At 40.4% G+C, this 11,943-nt stretch overlaps 1 protein-coding gene across 1 annotated transcript in view; it reads left to right on the plus strand.

Moving 5' to 3' along the window:
* Nucleotides 1–11,943, plus strand: part of ppargc1a (peroxisome proliferator-activated receptor gamma, coactivator 1 alpha) — a 377,178-nt gene that overhangs the window by 184,446 nt on the left and 180,789 nt on the right. The gene's annotated exons all lie outside the window — the stretch shown is intronic.

An 11,943-nucleotide genomic window follows, 5' to 3' on the forward strand; every position in this document is an offset into this window, starting at 1 on the left:
TGTAAAAAAACAAAACAAAAAGAAAAACAAAAAAAAAACAAAGAGAAACTAAAGAAGGAACTGTTATTTCGGGGGGGGGGAGGTCCTCTGCTGAACTGTGCTGTTCTGGACATTGTGTGCGCCTGCCTGTGGTGAGGAAGAAGGTAAAAGTCTCACATGACAACTGCAGTTTTCCTTATTTATGACCCCCCACCTCCGCCCAGGATGCTGGTTTGTCTAAGGAACGGAAAGAGACGGATGCATGGGGGGCAAAAGATGAGGAAAAGAGCAGCTGGGCGATTCAGAGGTGGGCACTGTTTTGGGCTTGTTAGCTTTTACAACATACTAAAGAATAAGACGGAATGAAAGGACATCCTTTCTCCTGCACTTTCTTATCATTGGCACAAGCTTCATTTCTCTATTCTCAGAATGTTCACAGAACAACATTAAAGTTATATTCAAGCTCAGTGTAAGATGCCTGCGATGTTGCATCTAATTCAGGAATAGACACAACTAATGCAATGTTTGTACACCCTGTCCTGCATACACTTCTGTGTGGTGCCGTCCACATCGGTTTTCCCTGTTGCTCCTGCATCTTTCTGCCTACGTGTTTTCCTTCCACTAAATTTTCCAACAATATCATGTAAACGGTCAGCTTCTTCATCAGTGGCTTTTTGTAGTTTATCCTCCTTGTGGTCGTGTGCGTCAGCTACATCATTCTTCTGCACGAATCTTTGGGCCACGACATAACATTTTTAGATAACAGATTCGTTTGTTTTTTTTTGTTTTTTTTTCTTCGTTTTTACGTTGCATTTAAAGTTTACGTGAAGCAACATTTTTTGATTTTATTAGGTGTAGAAATTTATGTTCCATGTTTAAGACATTTATTTTTTAACGATGCAACTTTTTTGCACTAATCTGTGTCTTTGGAAAGCATTTCTGCAAAGCCTGTAGGAAACCGTAGACAAGACGTGAAAATCACCTCCCATGCATAACCTGTCCTGGCCTCTCGAGTCCTTTTTGAAGCTTCAGAAAGCTGTGCCACGACGTCAACATGTGGACAGCCTTTTGAAGCTTATCTGGTAAGCCAGATATACAATAAAGTCCATGTAAGCAGTAATTACATACTGATAACTTTGACAAGGACAGAAAGAGGGTTTTTTTTTTTGTTGCTTTTTTCCTGTCATGCTAAGTTGTAAATCTGACATGCTGGTACCGGTAGCAGCCCCTTCTCACTCTCCCGAGTTTTAAATCCCCCACTGCTTCTGCTTTGTTTGGTCACACCGCAATTTGACTCCTCATTAAGTCTTAATAGTCACATTATAATTTCCTATGACTGTGTAAGGATGCTCGCAGCGAACATCTTTGATCATGTTTCTGTTTAATTATGTGTCATATCCGTGTTCTTTCGGTCCCGCTCGGCCTCCGATGTGAGGCGTGTTGCGTGCGATGCGTGCGCGTGTCGCAGCGACTGTTTATTTTGTATTCAGTTGTGAGGTTTGACAGCTTGTTGCGAGGTTCTGGCTTCGACTTCCGCCGTTCCTATAGCATGCGATATACGTGAGAGTGCAGGGGGAGAGAGCCCGGGCCACGCTTTCGATTCAATACACACCCCCGCGGACCGAGGCTTAGGGGAGTGCATATGCTGATGAAAAAGTAATGTACTGTGTCTGCAAGGTGCAGCTCGCTCCCCCCCCCCACCCTCTCACTTCTGCGACCACAAACCCTTGTCACTCACATCAACCTGGGAGCTCTTCAGCTAAAAGCAGCTCGTCAAATACTTGTTGTTCTGGCCGGATTCTAACACCAAGCAAATCGGAACAGGACAGCCTAGTATCTTCTAAGTATGGGATGAAAATGTCATTTATAGAATAAGTTGCACAACTTAAATTTCTTTTGTAAGGTTCAGAAATTCTTTATTAGTATTTTGATGTCTTTGTTGGGTTTAATGAGTTACTTACATTGATTTTCTCAATCAAGTTGCGGAGTCAAGATGATTTCTTTTAACTTAAATGTTATTTTAACCTATTGTCATTTTTCTGTCTATAGTTGTTCACTAAATGCACAATAGCAACCTGTGCATTGTTTGGCTCAGAGCCTTTAACTTAATGTAATGTGGTGTCAAAATTTATAATATGACAACATTTCTCAAAGCATCAATGACAGTTTAATCCGCTGTCATATCACATCACTTTAAGTCTTGCTTTTTTTTTTTTTAGTAATACGAGAAGAGAAAAAGTTCTGCATCACAACTGATATAAAAATAATTGTCCCACCTAAGTAGTGCACAAAGGAAAGAAACATTTTAGATGACTTCATAGATTTTTATCTCTGGACTTAGTAGAACCATTATCGAGTCATTTTTAAAAAAAATTCTTTGTTGCGGCGCTTCTTGCAATACGTTACATCCAACTCAATGTAACGGCCATACTTTCCTTTTTACTGGCCTCCCCATGTATTTACATTGATATGGCAAGTTAATCTTCAATTGTAAAGATATGCACAAAATCCTTAAGTTAATTGTTGTTAAACTTTTTCATGGATTCTGAAAAAAATTTAAACTTTGGTCCTCATCCAGGCTTGTTTTTCACAGTTCCAGCTGACCACATCGGCCAGTTTAGGCAATTTCTACCCATGAAAAACCAGATCAGCCTTCGCCCTACTTGAATGTTACATTCTCCTGTCTTCAGCATTTTGAAAGTTGGTTTAGTGATATGAGTCCATGTCATGCAATATTTAGTCCAACAAAACAGAAAGTCATTGATCACCAACTAAAAGTGCCGTACATATACTCTGTTCAAATAAATAGTAAATGATTAATAACAATGGAATGATTTATGGAGGAATTTTTATTTCCACTGACAAAATTATTTCCGAACTGAAAGTTGTATTTTTCCAAAATGCTTTGAGATTTTGATACCATAGTAAAAGATGAGTGTAGAATTTGCTATACAACTTCTTACAGCTAATAACGGAGTTCGATGAATTTCTAAAAGCTTTCAGAGTTACTTCCAGTGAAGAGAAATGATGTTCACATCTAACTGTCACATGTGCGTCACTTAAAGAGTAACCCTGCGATTGATGCCCTCCTCCTGTTTACGCGTGGGCTGAAGGGGTGATGGGGAGGTGTGTGTTCGAGTGAACGGACGCAAGATGGAGGAAAGAGGAGGAATTGATATCGCACAGGAGACGGTCGGGTCAGGTGAAAGAAAAAAAAAAAAGGAGGAGCGGGTGGTAGCAAGCGACTTGTCTTGCAGCGAGTTAAATCTATCTCCCTCATTCCTTCCTCAGCTCCCATCCCAATGCCCTTGGGCAGAGACCGCTGACTAAGCAGGGTTTGTCTTTGTCCACTTCAGAACTGTACCAAGACTGCAACCTTATTACAAAAGTTTGCCCAAGGACCCAGTGTTCACGAGAAACTTTGTTTTTTTGTTTTTTTTTATTGCCGCAGTTCACACAAACAATGTCATGAAGGAGAAAAGCGAGAATTTATGAACCACAGTTTTTCATGTATCGACGTTACGTTGAAGCGGGAAGGCGCGACGCCCACTGTGGCTTCTACTATATACTCAGCTTAATATCTTCACCAGTTAATCTTCATTGTTCTGTAAACACAAACCGTTCCCAGCATTCATTCGGCAGGCCATTTCAGTCCACCTCCCCAAGTCGCTTGCTAATTTCCTTAAGCACACAACAGCGCAGGTCTGTCCAGAATTCATCTCGCGTCCTGTGTACATTCAGCATAGCTCTTTCTCAGAGGGGAGCCAAACCCCATTTGCTTGGCCGGGCCTCATTTTGGCAGTCGCGGCTCTGTCCCATACACAACGCGACATTTGCATAAAATTGGGCACATGCGTGTGCGGGCGAAGCCGGCCAAAGGAGACATAATTGCTATTGACAGAATGAACAAACACGTTAAATCCCCACATTAATTAGAAAGTCAAATGTAAAAACTGTCAGGAGTGGCAGACAGCTGTCATCCATCATCCCTCTCATTGGAGTTTCATGGTAATTCATTTTGGTTAATTTGTTCGTTTTGCAGTGGACTTAAAGTGCAGCACGTTCTAATTATGGCTGCCCTAATTACAGTGGCCCTTCTTAGAAACATGTCTACTATGGAAATGATGATAGTCTGATCCAGTCCTGCAGTGACTGACCACATTGGGCCATTACCACAGTAAAAAAGTTTATTGAGTTTTTAATTGGGTAAATGGTGTCATAATGGGATAAAACACATTATATTTTTTGTATGTGGTAATAAAATGAAATAAAACAAAATGCAAGTGTCAGTCCTTTAATTTATTCATTTCATATTTTCAATTAAGATCTTGGTCTTAAGACAAATACTTTTTTTTGTTCCTAATATTTTTTCTGTGTTCTTTTTCATGTTCCTGATTTCTGGGTTGGATTTATTTGGACGCTGGACAATGTCTCGTCTCAGGTAGTCTTATTTTCTGTCTTTCTTTGAAGCTGAATTGCTACCAAAATTAGATTTTGGTAAAAAAAAAAAAAAAAAAAAATTCCCATTTGCTTTGAACGAATCATTATTTTTTTTTTTTTTTTTAATAGTTTTCAATAAGCATTCAGTATATTTCACTGAATTTTCACCTGGCTTCTATCCTAGAAATATTGTCCTGTAAAACACCTTCATTATGTCTAATTAACCGTAGCACAGTGTGTGCTGTAAGACACACAAACTGCTGTTTTAAAACACATAAACTTGATACTTGTTGTTCACCAGTATCAAAGTAGGCCAAGGTGTGAAAAATGTACTGTTTCAAATTCATAAATTTTTCTCCCAAAGCCTTCCTACGCTTCAGTTTTATCTCACTGTTCAGCAAAGAATAATGGAGTGTTCTGCTTCTCCCACCTGTTGCTGCACACTGCCGGTAAGCCAGCTGAAAGAAGCCAACAATATTTACCAATTGGCTTACAAGACTGAAATATTTGGCTGTTTTGGAAAGGTTTGCAGTTATGAAATACACAAATAGTAAGTATGTGGAAAGGTAACAGTATCATAAAACAGCACGTGATAACCTAGTAGTGGCATCTCCTTAAGATAGTTGATTGCTGCTTCTACCTGATTCACCTGCTATTAAGTCCTACTATGTTTGTGTCACTCTGTAAATAGAAGAACAGCGATAATTTAAAATATTCTTACCTATAAGCATCTTTATGTGCTACATAATTGTGTATAAGATGAGCCCAAAATTATTTTTCCAGATTTTGATTTTAAATGATCGTTTAATTTCATATAGTACATTTGTTCTCGCTGTAGAATTAGCAGTTTGGAGTGGGCCAGTCAAAGTCCAGAATAAATTATGAGAATCTGTGGAGGGAGCTATACATCGGATTAATGACAAAGCAGGCCTCAAAGCCTCTGAGCTCATCGCCAAAGATAAAACATCAAAACACCAGAGGGAACATGGAGAAAGCTTGTCAGCAGCCATAGCAAAGGTTTGATAACTGTACTGCCCATAAAGATTTTCTGAGTCACTATTAGAAAAGTGCAGTCCTGGAGGGCCAGAGTACTGCAACCTTTAGTCCCGTGTACAACACACTTGAAAATAATGACTAAACTGCCTCACTACCATGCAGACAAGCTCTATAGAGCTGTGCTAATGAGCTAATATTGGAGCCAGATGTGCTGAAGCAGAGAGACATCTAAAAGTTGCAGGACAACGGCGCTTGAGAATTGGAGTTTGAGACCACTGGTGTATACCATTTTCAACATGTCATTTATTTTATACTTTTTTTTTTTTAGAAAAAAATGCTTAAAATTTAAATCTGGCAGGAATATGAATATTTTGTAGCTTAATTATTAGTATAGTATCAAAATCCAAAATAAGAAACATATGACACCAAAAACAATAATAAAACTTTGATAATCAGCATTTTGTATCTGGACAAGATCATTGTGAACATTTTTTTTTCCTTTCAATTTCTTACATTTGGCAAATATGAAGTATTTCTGCTCAAGGTTATCAAACCCGCTCAGTCTCATAGCAGCCCACGCCTTGTTCACACACACCAACTGTGTTTTAAAGAGCAGCTAACCATGAGCAAAATCTTTACAAGTACTGTGAGGGTTTAATGTTCATCACTGCCTCCTTTTGAACTTAAGTCTTGTCCTTGACCTGTGCTTCCCAACCTAAACCGACTTCGCTCCCAACCAGAGGTGCCAAATGGCCTGTAACAGGTGAACTCGGTATAAAACAAAAAACAGTTTTAACTTTCAGTGACATTTCTAAGTTCATAATGGCTGAAAAACTGTGTTTCTTTGAAGAGCATTTTGTTTACACACAAGAAAAACAAAAGCATCTCAACTAAATGAACTCATGACCTACACAAATAGTGCAGGACACCCGCTGTGCTGCTCACCTTGTCTCCCTTCTTTACTTTTACACCCCCAATTTTCCCGTTTTTTTTTTTTTTTTTTTCTCCTCCGCCTATCACCCGGCCCCTCCCTTCCCCGTTCAGCCAGACTAATCCCAGTCTGCTCATGGATCCCTTTGCACGCCGAGCGTCATGCTGGGCACGCTCGCTACACACTGTCTGTCAGAGAGGTTAAGATCACATGTTTATCAGAGCTGGACCCCGGTGTTGAACTCCAAAGAGGAACATGTGCATGGCTACGGGGTTGACCTTAGACAACGTGCCTGTTATCCCAACAGAGAGCAGAGCTGTCAGTCATTTGATTGTACTCATGGCATTTTGTTTGATGACGAAATTCACAGTTTGGTTTTAAATGCTTCTGGTATGCTGGGGGGGAAGGGAAGGGGGATGCTAAATAATATAATACACTCTCAAGTTTTTGCTTTTAAATGTTTTTGATCTGACTAGGCTTTGATGACTGTTCAGCAAATCTGTGTACACACAGAACAATATGTAAATGGTAGAAGTTAAACAGAAGCAGAAGTTAAATAAATAAGTAAATAGAACAAATATTCTACTGGAATGGAGCGATACAGTATGTCAGCTGTTAATCAAACTCGGGCCTTCTGAGTGTTGAAACGGAAACTTCCTAGAGCAAATATTCCTCTTATTAATGCTTTTCTTATTAAATTTGGGTTCAATTCCCAAATTTAATATATTTTCGCTTTCAGATTTGCAGTTTTCAAGGCCAAGGACAAAACACACAGTACCAATATTGCTACCAGTATTTCTAGTGGAAGCTGATTTTATACAGGATGGATGGACAGAGACATGGATGGATAAAGGTGGACAGACCAATAGACAAACATACATGTAATGGAAAAACAGGTGGGATGGATAAATAAAAATATAAATAAGATCAATGAATAGAGATGGACAGATGGATAAGTGGATGAAAGGATTGATGGGCATGAGATAAAGTCTGGAATAAAAGCATGTTTCTGTACTTTAACTCTACATTTCCTGAACTTTTCCAGCCTGCGCAGGAACTCTCCGTTAGTTGCTTCTGAAGACACACGATTATGTCTCTCCTCTGAAATGCCACCCCCCCCACTCCCCCCGATACTCACTCTTTCATAGAAAGTAGGAACAAAAAAGAGTCTCCCCTTTCCAACCTAACCCTCTTGTCTGATCCTTACACGTCCACTCGTTTATCTGTACACCGCTAAATTCATTTCAATTAGCAGGTGTGCCGGCTCGCTCCCCTTGCTTTATCGATCTGCAGACCCGAGGCACGAGTGTTTTCAGACCTCCTCTGCCATCGTCGGCTCCCTCGTATGAGAGATGGTGTGTTGTGCGTGTACGGGGGAAAGGGGTCTGCTCACGGCCTTCGCCCCGGTCTCAGGCGCAGCGGGCACCTTCGCCACAATCATCAACAATAAATATAAGCAGTGGCAAACAATTACCCTCCTAACGAGGGATTAATTGTGTCAAGATGGAGCGAGGTCAGCACAGAGGTCGGTTAACGCTGTACATTCCTAATGTGTTTATTTTCATTACTTAGTAAGATTAGTCTTTCCCCTTGCAGCGCCACTGTCCATTGATTCTCCCCCTTTATTCTTTTAGAGACCGTACCAGACTGCTCCTGTGCCTCTGTCCATGTATTTATGCTCGCGTGCACACCGCTCAAAGTAATATTATGAGTGCTTGAGCATAGAGCTGGCTATTGACTCTTGCCAGATCAATATTATAAATGCCTCTAACGTTGGCAGTTAAAATCATTTGTCATTTTATTGCCGGTGGTTGCAAGTGGGAGCTGGTGGCAGTGGTGGGGTGGGGGGTGGGGGTGAGCGGCGCGACTCCTCGGAGAAGCGACAAATGTATCAATCCATCCCAGCGCTAACTCCCCTTGCCGGCCCTTTAAGTGTGTCATCATCCACGATCATAACTCGAGGCAGAGCTCTGTCATGTTCACCGCAGACGAGTGATTAGGTGGGGCAGCGTTGCAGCAGGGCGGGGAAATTGAAGGACTGGTCATTTGTTTCTGAGTGGTAAAAATGAGACGGTGCACGTTCAGCTGCCATCGTCCGTCCCTCTCTCCCACCCCCTGTGGCCGACGGAGAAGGAGACATGCCTTCCTACATCTTTACATTTGATTTGTGGACATGAGTGTCGTAGAGAGTGTCGGGGAGAAGGAGGTGACGCGTTAAAAGACTCGCCCCGAGAGAAGTCTTAAATTGGATCTGCTTTAGTGTGCTTCAGTTTACTCTTCAGTAATGGCATGCCGTAGAGCCACGTTCCTTGGCCTTTCGAGTCCGCTTTGTGTCGTAATTGCAATTTGCTGCACACGTGACGCAAATTGAAGTTATGCAGGAGAGAAAATCAATACCTGAACACTTATCGACTGAATTAAAAACAACTTTGGCTGCGAGAAGCTTCTCAGTCAAAAATAAGTTGATTTGGCATCGGTTGCATGTCGCTTTTTGAAAGCCACAGGGGGCCTTGAGAGTTGTATTTGTGAATTCTGCAAAGTTTTCCATTTGTTCCGAAAGTTCATTTTTTTCAGCAGACAGAATAAAGTATCACCTATCACACACCGAGTCTTGTAATCTGTGTAGATTATTCCCCTCTGGGTCTGACAAGCTCATATTTTGTTTTGATGCTCATCTTCATTCTAAGGTGGTCCTATGGAAAGATCATTGAAAGCCCTCCCTGTGTGTGTTTTCACAAAAGACTCATTTAAATCTTAGAGATTGTTCTTTTTTTTTACCCAACAGGGCAACACTCAAAAATAAATTCCTTATATAGCTGGCTGTTTTAAATGTAAGCACAGCAGGGTGGCAAGCCTAAATCCTTCACTGTTACACTTAGTACTCATCATAATAGCTTAGATTTATTTTACCAGATAAAGCCACATAATGACAGCCTAATGATAGTGCTTTTCAAGACAGGCTGCACTTTGATGAGAAATATAGTGGCAGTTTAATATCGCAGCATCTTGTGCCACAACATGTAATTACACCCCAACACCATGTCATATTAGCTTATATCATAAAGAACGGCCCTAGATTGGCAATAATTGGACACGGCTCTTTCAGAAATATCTCTCTTATCCTGCGTTTTGATGATGGAGTTGGATAGCATCGCACTAAACTCCCTCATCAGCATTCAACTGGATTGACATTTGTTGGCTACAGTTTCTTGTAGCGAGTCATTTTCATTGTTTAATATTTTTAAACCATTCAGAAACCCCTCATGCCCTAAGGGACTGTGATCCATGAACGACTACTCTTATCAGAAGGTGGAACAAGATCTTGAAATATTAAAATGCCAAAGTGGTTCTTGTCACAGTGGCTTCTGTCTCACAAAGGGCGATCTATTAGCTGTACCTAGTCTGAGCTAATACAACGGGCTCCCAACATAAAGGTGAGTACTTTTGAGATTCTTATTTTGACTCTAAGATTGGACGTAGATTTCTTTTTTCCTCCTGTTTTGAAAAGTGTGTTCTTATAGTGTTCCCAAAAACTAACTAGCTGAAACATAATTTTGTTCTCATGAACCCAATATTACCTTGTCTTGTCTAATTTCATCTCGCCTTGTGAGCTTAATGCGTAGTCACAGCCCTACTTATCAGTATAGGGTTTCATGACCAAACCATAAAAGTGATCATTTATAGCCCACTATAACTTGCAATCATCCTTCTCTTGAAGAAAGCAGGTTGACAATAGGCAAGAAAGAGAAATAAAAACCAAATTACAGCAGATCAATAGGATTTCCTCATCTTATAGACAAACACTACGTTCTTTAATTTCTGTGGCTTGAGCCTTCATATGTTAAAACATGAGGACGGATTGGTTCTGTTTCTCACATCTGCTCTTGGCTAAAACGCCACTCCATCTAGTAATCTTTGAATGTGCTTGTGAGCAACATTTACAGATTCTCTCCAGGGTTTTTCTTTGGGGTTTTGATCGTTATTAATGGATTTATTTTTTTTTTTTTTATCAGGTTCCTGACCATTTGAGAGAAATTGTTTTGGTTCTTAATCAAGGCAAGTCTTAATTCTGATTCATTCAGGTGTAAAGAGGCGCTACGACTTAGGAAATGAACCATTGTTGTTTTGTAACATAAGGGAACTTGGCTAACATCTCATGTTTATTTGGATCTTTAAACCCTTTATTGCAAATAATCTGTCACAAAGACACTATTTGTACACATTTACCTTGTTGTACCTATGAAGTTGACAGTAAAACACAATTTTAGCACCACCGAGGTGATTCCTAAAGAGTAGGTAATGAGGACTTTGCATAGATGATCAAATAAATGAAGGATGATCGATCGACCAGGCCTTTTGACAGGTCATTGGTGGATTTTTTATTTTTTATTTTAAGAGTTCATTGTAATTTGAGGTAAATGAGATTCTTTTTGTTTTACGATGATATCTTGTGTCTACAAATGCACCGACAGTGACGTAACAGGAAAGTTTGAAACATAACCAGTCCTAACCACAAAAAACGAGGTTCGACAATGACCAACGTTTATGTTGCAACTGTATTTAGATGTCAAGTTTCCTTGACAGGGAGAAGGGTTGCTGTCCTGTGTCAACGTCTGAAATAAAGATTGGATCATGAAAATTATTTCTTTGTTTATGTTAAATCTGTATATGCATGTCTACCTACACCCACGAGCAGACATCATCTGTAACAATCTTCTTCTCCTGAATGAAGCTTGTTATTTTTAGGAAGAAGGAAGAGAAAATCAAAGCTGAGTCCAGATATCAAAGCTAAGCCTGTCATCTTTCCCCCTCTTTCTCCGTGATGTCCTTCTTTCCAGCTCTGCTGAGCTAAAACAAGAAAACAGGGAAAGCCCCAGAAGAAATCCTCCTCTCGATGCCCGACAGAGACTTACCACAGGGGAAGCCATAGAGAGACAAAGCCCAGCAGGCGGGGAAGAGAGTGGTAATGTGTGAGAGACGGTGAGAAAAGGGAGGGAGTAATCAAGTGCAGTAGGTTTTATTTTTATGTATGCACGTGCACAAAGGTGCATGTATACAATTGCTGCAGGGTGTCAGTGGCCCAGGGGTCTGAAGTGTTGATGCCACACAAACCTTCGCTGCCGCTGCAGCAGCTAATGAAATTAGTGACGTCTACGAGATCCATAGTGGGCATGCCTGTGAGCACTGGCATAATACACCAAATGTTTGCCCTCCAGCAATTGTTGCCTCTGTTATTGTAAGCGTCACTCTAAACACAGTTTATTGTTGTGTAATACATATCAGTTGCTTTTTCAAATAAACATCAAAATTGCTGTATGTTGAATTTCTGACACAAAAGCCTATTCTTTTCCACCTGGTGGCCAGAAATTTGCATGGACTGCGCTGCGATGCAGGTGTGAACAAACGGGTGTTTAAATATAACATTTTTTTTTTTTTTTTGGCCCATGTTCTATCAAATTTCCTGTTCTAATTACACTTCTTTGTGTAGTGTAGTAGCTGCACCTGTCTTTGTTGTGTTTCAGCTGTATGACAGGGTATGCATCCAGGCAAGTTTTAGAATACACATTCAGCCCAAATCTTACACTCAGTGTTGCTTT

Source organism: Poecilia latipinna, unplaced genomic scaffold (assembly GCF_001443285.1).
Source record: "Poecilia latipinna isolate Pla-1442-1.1 unplaced genomic scaffold, P_latipinna-1.0 Scaffold197, whole genome shotgun sequence".
Classification (NCBI taxonomy): domain Eukaryota; kingdom Metazoa; phylum Chordata; class Actinopteri; order Cyprinodontiformes; family Poeciliidae; genus Poecilia; species Poecilia latipinna.